At 34.7% G+C, this 16,836-nt stretch overlaps 1 long non-coding RNA gene across 1 annotated transcript in view; it reads left to right on the top strand.

Moving 5' to 3' along the window:
- The first annotated feature begins 2,176 nt into the window (after positions 1–2,176).
- LOC122140270 overlaps positions 2,177–16,836 on the top strand; it is a 33,043-nt gene continuing 18,383 nt past the window's right edge. Inside the window, exons 1-2 of the long non-coding RNA XR_006156945.1 lie at positions 2,177–2,218; positions 11,808–11,913. This is a non-coding gene — a long non-coding RNA (uncharacterized LOC122140270). The remainder of the gene's footprint in view (positions 2,219–11,807; positions 11,914–16,836) is intronic.

The raw sequence follows: 16,836 nt of genomic DNA, 5'->3' as shown, positions 1-16,836 counted from the left end.
CTCTCCCGCTGAGAGACGTCTCGCCCTGGGCCTACATGACCAGCGAATATGCAGCCATAGGCTTATTCTAGACTTTTTTTTCACAATAATTTTTTCCCCTTGAATTCAGCTTATAATGTTTGTTAAGGTTTCTTGCATCAAGACCAGTCATGTTTTAGAAATTAAAATGTTTTCGGTCAGTTCTCCCATTCTCATATCTCAGTCTTTGCATAGAGTTTCCGACTTTTTAAAAACCTTTAAAAATCAACAGAAAAATTCTGTTAAAAATATGCATATTTTTAGTTATGCTTTATTGAATCTCTTTTGAGTGCAGTTGGAGGCTTGCAATGTTCTTTATACAAATGCATTCCTGCTATGCAAACATGATTTCATGTGTTGCTGTTTTCCGGAATGCATTTATAATCGCAATTTATAATGCAATGCAAATGCATGCTGCAATCTCTGCATTGCCTCAGGGGGCGCTAGCAGATATTAAATGCATTTACATTTATGCATTTGGCAGATGCTTTTACCCAAAACACCTTATATTGCATGAAAAGAATATAGGCTCATGGTTGTGAGGTCAGTATCATGACAAAGTTGAGATTGACTTGCTTTTGCTCATACTCAGAAGTTTGAACAAACCCTTGACTATTTGTATTAATTTGCTATGCTTGTTCTTTGCACCAAAATTCTGACATCTTCATACAGAAGACAAAAGCAGTTGTATCTTTCATTGTGTTGTGCTTTAGGGAGCAAACTTTACATGTGTCACATTTAGATAACTCCATATATTTCCTGAGTGTCTTTATTGTGGTTGAAGTAACCGCAAGCATTCTACAACACTTCCTTCAGAAGAGCAGCCCTGGTCATAGAGACGACTCTAAGATCCAGACCAATAAAATGGCTGAAACTCGCTGGTTAGTATAAATGTGTTCCATAGCGGCCGCAACATCCTGATCAAAGCCTGCGTGCCAGTGGTGATAAGATCTGTTTGTGTAGGCCTCACTCCACCAGCCTACGAGACGGGAACAGAGCTGTGAGCCTCACCCGCGGCTGCCTGTAAAAGGAAATATCAAACGCCGCTGATGTCTTTTCCGAGGAAGTACTTTTAGCTGGTAATTATTGGCTGGGCGTAAGCCCTTCCTGTTTGATGAGCCACCGCAGAAAATGACCCTAAAGAATCATTTCCATGATGTAAACTGTTTATTTAAGACGTATATGCTGCGGGGGAGGAATCTGACAGATGCAAAAACGTTTTCTCTATAAGTGAAGTTAAATTAATATGCATTTAGTTTATGAAAGAGTACCATTTATATTTCAAGAATGAAGGATAAATTATATACAAATGCACCAAAAAAATTCACTGAAATCACACTTATACATGTCTTGAAAATAAAGGTGATGCAATAGAAGAACTTTTTTTTGCTTCCCCAAGGAGCCTTTTAGTGATCAGTTTTAAAAAGAACCATGTTTTCTAGTGTGAAGAACATTTGAATGACCTAAAGAACCTGTTTTACACTAAAGATAAAAGTTCTTCATGGAACCATCAATGCCAACAGATAAACTTTTTTTCTTTGCTTTGCATGTACCTGGACATAGAGAGTCAATGTTAAAATTAAGTGTGTTTTTGTGACATTTGTTTGTTTAATATTGAGTTTTGTTGAGATTTAGAAGAGTTTTTGTTATGTTGGTGTTTTGAGGGTTTCCATTGTGGTGAAGAGTGGAACAGTTCGTTATTTGCATCTGCAAAAGATTAGGCAAAACTTTACGCATATCACACCTTAGTTTCCGCTTCCAGTGACATAGTTGAATCTGCAAATTGTAAATGCATACTTCATGGCATCATAAGTGAGGATAAATATGCCATTATTTACATAAGTTTGCATTTCAAAAACAATTTTAAAGATGGATTGATTTTAATGTAGACAAACATTGGCCAGGACATACAGAACATCCTGCATTAAATCTACAGTGTGTAGATTTATGTTTACTGTTTATGTCCCATGTCCCATAAACTTCTACAACAAAAAAATAATATATATAAAGAAATATTGCTGTTTTTGTTGTTGTCCAAACTAAATGTTTCAAATAGCACTTATTTTGCGAATATTGTTCTGATTGATGATCATTTCATAAGTTTGTCATATCACTTTAACTAAAGCCATCATCATCATCATCATCATCATCATCCAGGAAGTGACATCATTTTGGAGGGAAATAGGCAGCACAAACACCAGTAAGTCTTAGCAATGGATTACATGTTAGATTTGCTTGTTTTGTGGTGTTAGCTGGTTTGTGTCATAAAACATTTCATTCTGTTTGATTGAATTCCTCAAATCAGTTTAATGATAATCAACATTTCGAAAGAATCAAGAAGCTGAAGTGTTTTCACCATTACTATCTGAGAGTCTCAGGGATTCTACAGGTCTTAATTTGCATTTATACAAATTAAAATGGCAAATTAAGGCATTAAAAGGTCTTAAAGTGGAGCTGAAAGTCTTAAATCATATTTTCAAGGCATTAATTCATAAAGTCATTAGGCATGCATTACTGAAAAAATTAAATATCTTCCTCAGTGTTTTTGTCTTGTTTTTCAATTCAGATATCTATACATCCTTAAATCACGATACATTTTACTTAAGATGTAAAATGAAGATAGCTGAAGTCTTGTTTTCTGAGAAAATGTATACAATTAAATGAGTTTATGCTTAAAAAACAAAAACAAATATCTGCCAGTGGGGAAGGAAAACTGGCACTTTAATTTAAATTGATTTTACTTTCCGAATTGGCAGATTTGTTCTTGTTTTATTCATTGATTTCATTTACTTCATTTTGATACATTTCACAGAAAATAATAATTTTGTCATTTTGTTTCACATTGTATCATGATATTAGACTCAGACATTTGCACTGGAAAACATGACAAATACACTGAGTAAGAAAACCACATTTTTGCAGTTTAGAGAGCATACTGACATATTGTTTTCCCTTCCATTTATTCCATAAATTGTCTTTGCTTGGTCTTAAATTTACCTTCATAAAACCTGCAGAAACCCTGTATATGCATGTAAAACAAATTGGATTCCAACACAAGCATATTCATAAGTTCAGAAGTTTCAGCAGATCATGAATACAAACGAAAGCGCATTCACTGGATGAACGTAATAAACGGTCCTTTATCAGGGCAGTATAATTTCCCCAAGATAATGCTGTCCACGGCCTTGTATCAGGACTGTGTTTTTGAAAGTCATCCGGTCTATGACAGATCTCATTTCCTGTCCCAGAGGACAGACGGTAACCATATCCACTTGACCTCTGCCATCACTGTCTGAAGATATGACACCATTGTTCTCGCCATATTCACTCATTTACCATTGTAAAAGACAATGACTGTGGGGATTAGAAAGGATTATGGATTTTTTGTGTTTTGTACACCATGATTGTATTTTCTTTCTTTTTTTCCAGTCGATCATTGTGCCTGGTGCTGTCGAGCTAATAAATGCCATTTAAATATTCATGCAATGTTCGTTACAGTGAACTCTAATGTCACTCCACAGCAGTCCATTGAACTCGAACAATAATGAGAAGTGAATAAACAAATTGATCCAGGGTCGTGACCTGCGGTCTGTGCAACAGGTTTGAACATAAACACCAGGTCCTGTTTCAGGTTAGATACAGGTCTACCACAAAAAGATTTTACTCAATTAAATGAATTAAAATGAGCTGATGCAACGTTTTCTCACAAATTAATTGCATTGTGTGCAATTTATTTAAGAGTTACTTAATGCATTTGTGTTGGAACTACATGAATAATCATGGCTGGCAAAACTGCGTTGCTGATTTGATTTCCCAGCATGCTTTGCATGGGACCGGATCCAGAGAGTAAATGTTGCAATTGAATGCTGAAGTTAAAGGGTTAGTTCACCCAAAAATTAAAATTAGGCTGTGTTTTACTCACCCCCGTGGCATTCGGTGTATATGATTTTCTTCTTTTAGACAAATCTAGTTGGAGTAATATTAAAAATTGTCTTTGATCTTTCAAGCTGTTTCATGGCACTCGGCAGGTGTTGCATGCATCAGTCCAAAAGAAGTTAAATTAAAAAGCGCCCATCCATAAAATAAGTGTCTCACATAGCTCCGGGGGATGAACAAAGGCCTCATGTGGCGAATCGATGCAATTTTTGTAAAAAAAAAAAAATAAAAATATTCAAAATGTAATAATCACTTTAATCTATCTTGCACTCACTGTTGTACAAGGAAGCAGCTCCGGCCAGATGATGTATGAGGTCAGCTTTGCACATGCGCCGCTCAGAAGTGATGCACGCGGAAGCGCAATGAAGAGATCAAAACAAAACAACGGTCACTAATTAGAAGTACAAAATGAGGATTTGTAAAGAAGAATGTCAGAGGATTTCAGTATAATCCGAGAGGAGACTGGTTTTCCTTTGCTAAAGGAAGGAAACTTTTTTTCCTTTGCTCCTGTTAACAAATGTTGCTTTTCACGAGACTCATGCGCAATGCTGACCTCCATACGTCATGCTCCCGGAACTGTTTCTGTGTACAACTGTTGGTGCAAGCTACATTAAAGTGATTATTAAATTTTGAATATGGATATTTTTCTTACAAAAACACATTGATTCGCCACACAAGGACTTTGTTCACCCCTGGAGCCATGTGAGACATTTTTTATGGATGGGCGCTTTTTATGTAACTTCTTCTGGACTGATGCACTGCAACGCCCGCTGAGTGCCATGAAACAGCTTGAAAGATCAAAGACAATTTTAAATATAACTCTGACTGTCTAAAACAAGAAAATCAAATACATCTAGAATGCCTCTGGGGTGAGTAAAACACAGCCTAATTTTAATTTTTGGGTGCACTGACCCTTTAATTGTTTGTTGCATAGGATAAAAAGAAGGAGACCTGTATGAGATTAATATTTTATTATGTTGGTATTTAGAAGAGTTTATGTTGTGGTAGTGTTTAAGGTTACTGTTGTGGTCAAGAGTGGTATCTGTGTTTAGGTGGAGGATTGGTCAGTTTTGCATGAAGGTACAGTTGTGAGTTTTGATTGTAAAAACAAATAATGTGAAAATTCCAGCAACAAATCTTTTATTGCTAACAGTTTTATTGTGACTAAATGTCTTAATGTTTGCTTAATTCATTTAGTTACTACACAAAGTTTTTGGAGTTGAATTCTATGTTAAGTGAATTCATTTCCAACCTGTAGACCCAATGTCCATAAAGAGCCATGTAAACCCTATTTTTACCAGATGTGAAGGAAATGCGAGTCTTATTTGCCTCTGCTAAATGCATCACCTTCATGCTTGGTCAAAAGAGTCTTGCATCCTCAAATCTCCAAATATTCCTCAGGTTACTTCATGTATGCATGTTTTTATGTTTGTTTTCTGATCTCGCAATCAGTTAATGTGATTAACAATATTTGTTCTTATTTATTTACAATGCTTTTCCAAGATTGCTGACTTGAGTAACAACCTTTTGTTAACAGGGAGTCCAAATTGTTTTGACTGATTGTAAACCGCTTTAGGCCTCAAGTTCATTGCCTTTCTGAAAATGATTAGACGATCACACGCGTTCACAAATTCAAGGGATTTTAATCATTTGGAAGTGGGAATTTCCTTCGATGCCATTATGTTTTAGCCTGACGAATTGCCATCTATTTTTCATTCTCGCACGTTACAGATCCAAACACATGCTGACATTTATATCATTAATTTCTCCACTCCCCAAAACCGTATTTCTCAGATCAAAGCCGGCGGGTTTAGAGCGTAGATGAGTAGAGTTCAAAGAGCAGGACAAGTCTAAACACAAACCCAGTTTAATCGCTCTGAAATTATAGGGGTTAACACATAACTGGCATGCGTTCATACCTGCTTAATGCTGCACAGGAGAGTTTTGTGTTGTTATTGACAAAATCTTCTCTCAGAGGGTTTGTATCCCTACAAATGGATACAAGACCTCAAAAGATATCCCGAGGTTATATTGTGCATTCAAGACAAGACACCACAGGTGAACCGGATAGAAATTTTAACTGATAAATGTCAGTTGATTAATCACAGTACACTAAGGTAATTGTTTTGTTTTACAAATGCAAATAAGCATATTTCTTTTTAATTAAACATGCATTCATTGGCTTAAGTTTCCAGAATGTAAATCTGAAGATTGTATAAAGACTGGTTCAAATTTCTTATTTCATTTTGTTGATGTACTAGAGACAAAGGTTTTTACAAAGGGGATTTTGCACTCATTTTTTTTTCCCACTCAGACAGCCAGAAAATAAATCAATATAATATAATATAATATAATATAATATAATATAATATAATATAATATAATATAATATAATATAATATAATATAATATAATATAATATAATAAACATTTTAATATAAAAGATTTAAGTTTGGTGTATGTAAGTGTTTTTTTTAAAGTGTTGTAAATCTACAGACAAAAAATAATTATAAAATAATTATTATTTAAAAATATTATAATATATAATATAATATTTTAATATATTTGTAAGTGCTACTGTTTTTTTCTGTTTTAATTAATTATTAAATTAAATTAAATTAAATTAAATTAAATTAAATTAAATTAAATTAAATTAAATTAAATTAAATTAAATTAAATTTTAAAGGTTTTATGAGAAAACTACCTTTAAAAAATATTTATTCTAACTGAAATCTACAGACTTAAATAGATAAAGTGTAAGAAAATAAGCACTTAATAAGGATATTTTCTCTCCACTAGTTTGAAGAGGAAGCAAAATAGCCCAAAATCTCACATATTTTCCCAGCAATCCTTAATGAAGGCCTTGGCAGGGCATCAACTCACACGGTCCACCTGCAGGGCCCCGGTGACCCCCGTCGAGGTCCAGGTGGCTCATCGGCGCCCATTCTCCGACTCGGTGTTGGCCGGCGACGATTCTGACCCAGAAACTGTCTGACTAATTATATCACATTATCAGCCCCGTTGCTTTTCCCTCCCCAGTTTCCGTTTCAGTGGAAAGTTTGCGCAAATCCCAGCCACCCGAATCCGAGAGTCAGCGTTAACCTCTGACCTCCATCTGATGTGTGTGGCTCGGGACACTCTCACACCCAGCTGCGGGCCCATTAACACGTCGCTGCTAAAACAGAAGCTGTTTTGACGGGATGAAATGATGGCTAAGTGCCGCTCGACAATGGGCCTCATTGTGACGGCCGGAGGAAGGGGCTCCCAGCTGACATTTTCAGGAATATGAATGTCCCTCCATCCGAGCAAGTGGCGTTTTCAGCGGGGCGCTTTAGCTGAGAACTGAGATAATGAGAGGCCATTGACGAGAACAAGTCCGGCAGAATTACACGCTCCACATCGGCAAACGCTAATTAAGTCGTCAATGGCGATTCCCATTCGCGGCCGTGCCGAGGCTTCCGCCGCATGAGGAATGTAATTAGTTTATGTTCACTGCTAAAGGTTAAAGGCTTTGAAAGGCCACTCTGAGTGGGTTTTTCTCCGGGCTTTTAGACGAAATGTTGCTGTAATTGCTGGATGTTTGGATCTGCAGGTGCACGTTTGGACTCATTTATGCTTTGGCAGTGCGAGCTGCACACTGACTGCGGAGATTTAGACCGACAAGGCCTGTTTGTCTGGAGAGTCTGAATGAACGCTCAGTGTTTGCCTGATACCTGCTTTGTGCTTCTGTTTCTCCTGCTTTCTATTGTTTCAGAGTCTGTTGAAGAAGTTTACGTTGACTTGAGAACATATTGTATATGGATAAATCAGCATTTTATGCACAGATATTCACCTCTAGCGAATAGCTGTACTGGAAAATAAAAATATATATATATATTTCACAGTAAATTATTTTATTTAATAATTATCAATTAATTATTATAATTTTTTTTTTTAACAAACACAATAAGCTTTCTGGAAAAGACATAAAAACAATCTGAATCTGGCAGATTATTATTATTTTCACTTTAATGATAGGGAAAATGTTAATTAACACTTAGTATTATAATGCTTAGTATGTATTTACAATAGGGCCAGGTGGTCAGGATTTGTCTAGAAAGATTTGGCAAGATTTTGTAAGATTTTGTAACTACAACATTTTGCTGACCCCCAGCAAAAAAAAAAGAAAAAAAAAACACAATCTTGATTGACCATTAAAAACAAGTTGTTTAATATGATTGAATACTATTATGTATTTTTTATATGATTAAATAGTATTATGTTTTGTATTAATGTTTAATAATAATTTTTTTAATAATATTATATTATTTTATTTTTATTTTATTTTATTTATTTGATTTAAATGCATAGTAAGTACAAGTTTGTAAAAGAGACACTTATATATTTTTTATTTTCTAAATAAAATATTGTAATAGAATATTTTTTAATAACATTTGTTAATTTGGCTTTATGAAAAAAATATTTATATACAGTATGTGTGTGTGTGTGTGTGTGTGTGTGTATGTGTGTGTGTGTGTGTGTGTGTTGTATGTACAGTATGTACATACTATTGATATATAAAGTTAACATATATGTTAAAAATTTTCACAGAACCATATGAGATTCCTATGTTTAATTATTAACTCTTATAATATATATTTTTTTTATTTCATTTGTTTTTTTGTAAAATTGTAACTTTTATATAGTAATATATTATAATAGATATATATATATAATATCTATATAATATATATATATATAGATATATATAAAACGAATGTATATATATATATATATATATACAATTTTTGTAAATTAAAAAGTGTCATATAATAGAATATAATATAATATAATATAATATAATATAATATAATATAATGTAATATTGACTTCATTTTCTTACATCTCTAGAGTGATTATTCACATGACAATGTTGGCTTTAGTAATTGGCACCCAAAAACGTGTCAGTCAAGCAGTTTTAATTGAGAAGAGTGTGAATGCTAGTGGATTTCTCTCTCCAGGTTTATTAGTATTCTTACGGGGGACGGAAGCTCATACACTTCTATAGGAAACACCGTGATAAACCACATTCAGTGCCTAAACTTCCCCTCGTGTGGATAATTCACACCTCCCTCCTAAAGTCTTCATTCACAGATCTGTCAACTGTAACACAGTCTAATGTGATTTGATGAGCAGGACCACAATAGAAGACTAAGAGGAAATTGATTTAACAAGTCAACTCAAAGCTGAGAGCGGCCCAGTGACTAATAAATCTCAAAGGCCTCCGGAAGTGGCTTATCCCGCGACGCGCACTAATTACTGCGCTCTCGCATCAAAGACAGACACGTCGCTTTGACTGGACAAGAAACCCACATCAAGACATGTTACAGACACCTAACGCCGGCGCTCAGCCGTGAAGCGGAAGGAGGCCAGCTAACGTGTGTGACATATGATGTTCTAATGCTTTAAGACAACAACACGGCACTCGCAGATGTCAACCATTAACTAAACCGATGGAGCTGCTTGTGAGCCATGACATGGATTTGAAGTTTTGCTAACGTAGTATCAACAAACACACGAGCAAGATTTACATTAAACGCTGACTGTTTTTATATTACTTTGATAAATTATCGTCTGATATGCTTTCCAGAAATCTTTAGGACAACATTTCAACATAAACTAATAAACTTAATCTAAGTGCCCTTTAAATACACAATAACCATGTTTTCATATTTATCATCAGTAAATCCAGTTTGTTTCAATCGCTTACATTTTAAATTGAATATTGTTTGTTCCACAGTTAGCCATTTTGTAACCATGTTCATACTTTTAAACTAAATAAATGTAATTGTTTACGCAATGAACAGATGTATTCTAAACCATTTGAATAAATTAATTTTGACAATATGATTAAATAAAATCAAATGCAATGTTAACATACAATATGCCAACACCTGTTTCATTAATGTGACATTATATCAATTATTTTCATCACAATTAAGCACACGAATGCCCAAAATCCCTCTAAAACCACCAAATCAGACTTAATGGCCAGCCTAGACTACCTTAAAGCTTCATAGTGTTGATTCCAAAGTCATGCTTTTCTCTTTTTCTTCTTCTTCTTCTTCTTTTTTTTGTTTTAATGAACCACAATCTTGTTATAGCTGTTTTTTTTCTGGAATGTCTTTTGTGTGTTAGACAGTTTTCGTGATCTGGCAGCATCTGCGTCCACTCAATTAAACTTTTTTTTCTTCTTTTTTTTTTTTTTTTTGTCGGATCTGCTTCAGTTTTGAGTGAATCGATTGCAGCTCTTTGGGATCTGTCTCCACTCAGTAACGTCATGCTATATGTGAAGAAAGCTCTGTATGATGTACATGAGACGGCGCTCTGATTGAAACGATAGGCTTTTGTGTTCGCTGACATTTGTGTTGGCATCACTGAATGAATGTGGCTCTTTATGTGGCCGGTCCAGGTGCGGGGCCTTTCACACTTGAACTTCTCTACATCAGAGTCCCCGATACTGTCCCCCCGGCCCCCGTCTTTCTCTGCTTTGTGTTCATCTGTTCCTGTGCTTCGCCAACGGGATGCAAATTTGGTGGGAAAAAGAAAGGAAAGGAAAAGTAGGGTAATAACAGCATTTAAAAAACTAGTATAATCACAAATATAATGAACTGAACAATTACAACACTTATTTGCATAATTACTTTTGTTTATTTTTTTTAAATGGTAACTTTTACATATTACATAATATAGACAGATCCTTACTATTTTTGTAATGTTATATCAAACATATTTTAATGTTATAAATATATATATAGAATTATATATATCATATAATACTATATATATATATATTTTATAGTATATATATATATATCTATATATATATATATACTGTACTACAATTTTATAGTTATTTAATGAAATATATTTTTATGTAATTTTCTGTACTACAATTTTATAGTTATTTAATGAAATATATTTTTATGACAATAGTAATATATATATAAGATATATATTATATATATATATATATATCAGAGTGAATTTTCACTCATAAATTTGGCTAGTAAATTTGTCAAATAATTACAAATAAATAGCAAGTAGCACATTGAATTAAACATGGAATTTCCAAATAGAAAGACTGAAATAGTGTTTTCTTGTAAAAGATACTATAATAATCTGTTTTAGTTATAACTTTAAAAAAAAATGATTTAAATGCTATCATGATGTTTTACTGTATAATTTCTTTTAATTTTTTTCATGCTTTTTTTTTTGTTTGTCTATGTTACATTCCTATAAAATTGTTACCTCTTAATGTTATCTGCTTATTTGAATGCAGTATTTTTCTTAGTTTCTCAGTAGTTTTACTTCAGGCGAACTCGAAACCAATTACAGGGTTGCTTATTTTTCAAGGCAGACCGGCATATCCATGCAATAGTATTAAAACCTTAGACAAACAAACCATAAGATACTCGAGAAGCTCTTGTTTGCCTCCCTAATGGCTCCACGTTTTTCAGTATGAAAGCAAAGAGTGATTCTCCTACAGCTTCCATGACTTTTGCTTTGTATTTGGACACATGGAAGTACTTCCAGGAGAGGAGAAACACGAGAAAGTGAAGTGTTTGTGAGCTCTCGTGTTGATTTCTGTGAATGTGTGTGAATGGGGATGCTGAGCTGTTGTGTTTAGTATGGTGTTCGTTGATGGGATGCTTTGACCTTGTTAACTGTTCCATGAAATGCGTCTTTGGAAGCGTGTAAAGCTCCTCCAACAGGAAAACCACTGTTAGACAACAGGACTGTCTTTGTGTGTAAAATGCCATCGCTAATCGTAAAATGGAGTCGATAATGTCTCTTTTCATCTGAATCCTCAGCTTTGAGCAAACAAAGCTTGCTTGAAGATGGGGAAGATGTGAAGTCAACGCGGCTGTGACGTGATGGGCTGGAGCGTTGTCTCTTGACGCAACTTCCTGTTCATCTGTGAGTGAGTGAAAAGAGACACATGCAACTTACATCCTACACTACCGTTAAGAAATATTTTGTTTTTAAAAGAAATTATTACTTTTATAAGTTACTTTTATTAATTATTTTTTAAGTTATTTTTTACAGTAAAGACATTTATAATGTTACAAAAGATTTTTATTCCAAATAAATGCTGTTCTTTTTAAACTTTCTATTCATCAAAGAATCCTGAAAAATTCAAATGTATCATGCACAACTGTTTTCTGTAATAATATGTAATAATTATTGATGTTTATTGAGGAGTATTGCAGCATATTATACTGATTTCTGAAGATCATGTGACACTGAAGACTGGAGTAATGATGCTGAAAATACAACTTTGATTCATGGAATAAATTACACTTTACAATATATTCACATAGAAAACACTTATTAAAACGGTAATAATATTTTGCAATATTACTGTTTTTACTGTATTTTTGACAAGTTTTAATCATTGCACATGATTGCAATGATGCATTTCTATAGTTATTAACATGGCAAATCTAGCACTGTTTTTATATTTTCATTTTTAAAACAATCAATGTACATTTATAACACATTCTTACCTTTACGCTTGCAAATTAAATTTTAATGCAAATTTTTTTGTCATGAGACCTTCATCGGGCATGTTTTCAAATATTTTATTAGATTTTAATGTTTCAATTTATTTTTAATTTGCTTTTGTATTATTTTAGGAATTTTACTACATCAACTTAAAAATATTAGATGGAGCAACTAAACTAAACAAAAATAAGAAATGTTGCCTTGGCAGCTAACTGAAATAAAATAAAATAATTTCTATTTGAAGTAACTAAATTAAACAAAAATAATAAATTATTTCTTGTAATGTTTCTTTTTTTTTTTTAAATTTTGCACAGACTACAATGATTATATTTTCTTTCAAAAATGTTGCGACACCGTACAAATTGTGAGTAAAAAGGAATGGAATAATTTACCTCCAATCTCATAAACTTATATTTGTATTCACAATAGAATATAGATAACATATCAAATGTTGGAAAGTGAGACATTTTGAAATGTCATGAACAATATTGGCTCATTTTGGCTTTCATGAGAGCTACACATTCCAAAAAGTTGGGACAGGTAGCAATAAGAGGCCGGAAAAGTTAAATGTACTATAAGGAACGCTTGGAGGAACAATTTTCAACTTATTAGGTCAATTGGCAACAATGATTGGGTATAAAAAGAGCCTCTCAGAGTGGCAGTGTCTCTCAGAAGTCAGATGGGCAGAGGATCACCAATTCCCCCAATGCTGCGGCGAAAAAAATAGTGGAGCAATATCAGAAGGGGTTTCTCAGAGAAAAAATGAAATTATCAATCATCATACGCAGTGCAAATATCATCCAAAGATTCAGAGATCTGGAACAATCTCTGTGGCGTAAGGGTCAAGGGTCGGAAAACCACCAGTACTGGGATGGCCCGTGATCTTCTGTGGCCCTTAGACGGCACTGCATCACATACAGGAATGCTACTGTGATGGAAAATCACAACATGGGCTCAGAAATACTTCCAGAAAACATTGTCGGTGAACACAATCCATGCCGTGCCATTCGCCGTTGCTGGCTAAAAACTCTATAGGTCAATAAAATAAGCCATATCTAAACATGATCCAGAAGCGCAGGTGTTTTTCTCTGGACCAAGGGCTCATTTAAAATGGACTGTGGCAAAGTGGAAAACTGTTCTGTGGTCAGATGAATCAAAATGTGTGAAGTTCTTTATGGAAAACTGGGACGCCAGGTCATCCGGACTAAAGAGAACAAGGACAACTCAGTTGTTATCAGCGCTCAGTTCAGAAGCCTGCATCTCTGATGGTATGGGGTTGCATGAGTGTGTGGTGGCATGGGCAGCTTACACATCTGGAAAGGCACCATCAATGCTGAAGGGTATATCCAAGTTCTAGGAACAACATATGCTCCCATCCAGATGTCGTCTCTTTCAGGGAAGACCTTGCATTTTTCAACATGACAGTGGCAGACCACATACTGCATCAATTACAACATCATGGCTGCTTAGGAGGAGGATCCGGGTACTGAAATGGCCAGTCTGCAGTCCAGATCTTTCACCCACAGAAAACATTTGGCGCATCATAAAGAGGAAGATGCGACAAAGAAGAACATAAGACAGTTGGGCAACTAGAAGCCTGTATTAGACAAGAATGGGACAACATTCCTATTCCTAAACTTGAGCAACTTGTCTCCTCAGTCCCCAGACGTTTGCAGACTGTTATAAAAAGAAGAGGGGATGCCACACGGTGGTAAACACTGTCCTTGTCCCCAACTTTTTTTGAGATGTGTTTGATGCTATGAAATTTAAAATCAACTTATTTTTTCCCTTAAAAATTATACATTTTATCAGTTTAAACATTTGATATGTCATCTATGTTGTATTCTGAATAAAATATTGAAAATTGAAACTTCCACATCATTGCATTCTGTTTTTATTCACAATTTGTACAGTGTCCCAACTTTTTTGGAATCCGGTTTGTACATTTATAACACTATATTTTGTCTTTTCTAGCCTTTAAGCTTGCAAATCATATTTTAAAGGAATGTTTCAGTCAGTTGACCTCCATCAAGCATTGTTTTCAAACAGGAAGTCAAACATACTTTGCTTTAAAACATAAAGCAGCCAATGAGAACAGCATTGCAATCAATGATAGCCAATGACATACAAGTGACAACCAAACTCAGTAGATCAACACTCAAGTGCAATTGGCCAAAATGCATGCAGTAATACTTCCAAATGAAAGACGAAATAGAATAACCAGAACAATTGCATGGAGATGCACTAAACCACCGCTCTGCACTGTGCACTGAATTTTGCATGCACACAATCCAGTCCGGTGAGGTTTGGCTCCTCCAGTCGTTTGCCTGGCTTTCGCCAATATACACTCCAAAGACACAATAAAAGAGTCTGAGCTGCACAGTAATAGATGTCACATGTGCGTTACGCCAAAGATGGTGAACTGTTAGTAAACCACACGAGCATTCCAGCGGATCCAGCTGCTCGAGCCAGTGAGCAATTCTCAAAGTCATTTATTAGCGCATGTGGGATTCATTATTAAGGAATTTGTTAAATGGAAATGGAAACCGGTAGCAGTTGAAGAGGCGAATCCTTTGGGGTACACCGCTGTTCCTCTAGTTTACATCACCCGCTCTGTGTGTTTTGGCTCCCATGTGTGTTCTCCTGACCTTTGTTGGCGTAACGCGTCGCGATACTCCAGGCTGAATGCGTGTGATGTGGCTTTCTCTTCTGCGTTCACTTAGCCTCGTGTTGTTGTGAACCTGTTTGTTATTCTTTCTTCTGTGGAGCACAAATGGAGAACGATCGCGCTGCTCTTTTCCATGCAGATGAGTGAGGATGCATGCAATTAAACTCTTAAAAACACCAGAAAAGAGTTCCTACAACTTGTGATGCATCTTATGATGTTTATTTTGCAGTTCAACTGCGCTCCATATTCACTTTCTTTTCATGGAAAATGAATCCCCTTTTGTGGACTGTGAAAAATGAGTTATTGATGAAATTTGTAATTTTGTTGTGAACTATCCCTTTAAAATCTTTTTATAGAATTTCAACACAGTACAAATTAAATTATATATTTTTCCTTCAATTTGATGGCTATGTATTGTTGTATTTATTCATATTTTGGCATTGTTTAGGTTTTAGTAATTTTGTTGCCTGCTTTTGTAATCATATTTGTTTTAAAATAAAGTAAAAATAAATTAATTAAAAAGGAGAAATAAAATCTCCTTTTGTGCGCTGTGGAAATTGTAAATTATTTATTTATTTAAAATACATTTTTGAGTGTACTATTCCTTTAAAGTATTTCAATATGTATATATATTAATATGTTAGAGGTGTCTGTGCATATACAGTTTCTGTTTCAGTTCCTAAGGTTTTTTTTTTTTTTTTTTTTTCATTTTTAATTAGGTTTTCAGAAATTTTTCCCCATAGTTTTATTTTAATGGATTTTCACACACCGATTGTTTCCGCAATTATCGTCATAAAACTAGCAACGTTTTTTTTTTTTTTTTTTGTATTCGTAGTTTATATATATATGCATTAATGAACAGAATGTACATATATGACACTACATTTTGCTATAGTACTTATAAATTACTAAGTATTTAATGGGAATGCAAAAATTATTTGTTGTAGTTTCTGTACACCGCTATTTAAGTTTACCCAACTATGATAACTTCTTCTGAGAACCCTGGAAATGTGTAAAGGGTCAATCAATGAAAGTGTTTTTAATAGATTTAGTTTTTATCAATAATAACAACACTGAAGAACATAACATCATCAGAAGGATGATGGCTGAAAATAACTGGGTTATATTTAAATTTAGTTTAAGTTTTTCATCCACAGTCACATTATAGACTTCAGAGGCAGTGTTGGAGCGACGCTGTGTTGGGGAATATTGTGTAAAATGGGCTGAGTGGTTCCTCAGAAGGGCTGGCAGAGGATTTTGTTTGTTTGGCAGCAGATCCAGGTCTGTGTAATCGGACAGAGCTCGACACCTGCATTGTAAATGTAGAGCTTTATGTAACACAGAGCAGTCATGCTGTTGATGTAAGGATGTGGCACTTTGAAGGGCTGCAGGTGCACGTCTGCTGTCATTTCTCACACGGTTTAATGGCCGGTGCATAAAGAGGTCTTCTTCCATCCACACACACACACACACACACACACACACACACACACACACACACACACACACACACACACACACACACACTCACCTTCACCTGTTTTGACTCACTCACACTGCACAGGGTGAAGGACAGAGTCTTGTGAACCCAGCATACGACTCTATTCGGAGTGAATGACCTTATTTTGAGTATTGTGCTTTGTGATAATAAGACTGAATTTGAACAT

This window comes from Cyprinus carpio, chromosome B17 (genome assembly GCF_018340385.1).
Source record: "Cyprinus carpio isolate SPL01 chromosome B17, ASM1834038v1, whole genome shotgun sequence".
NCBI classification, from domain to species: domain Eukaryota; kingdom Metazoa; phylum Chordata; class Actinopteri; order Cypriniformes; family Cyprinidae; genus Cyprinus; species Cyprinus carpio.
Note: the sequence above shows the minus strand (reverse complement) of the source record. Positions and strands in the feature narration are given on the sequence as shown.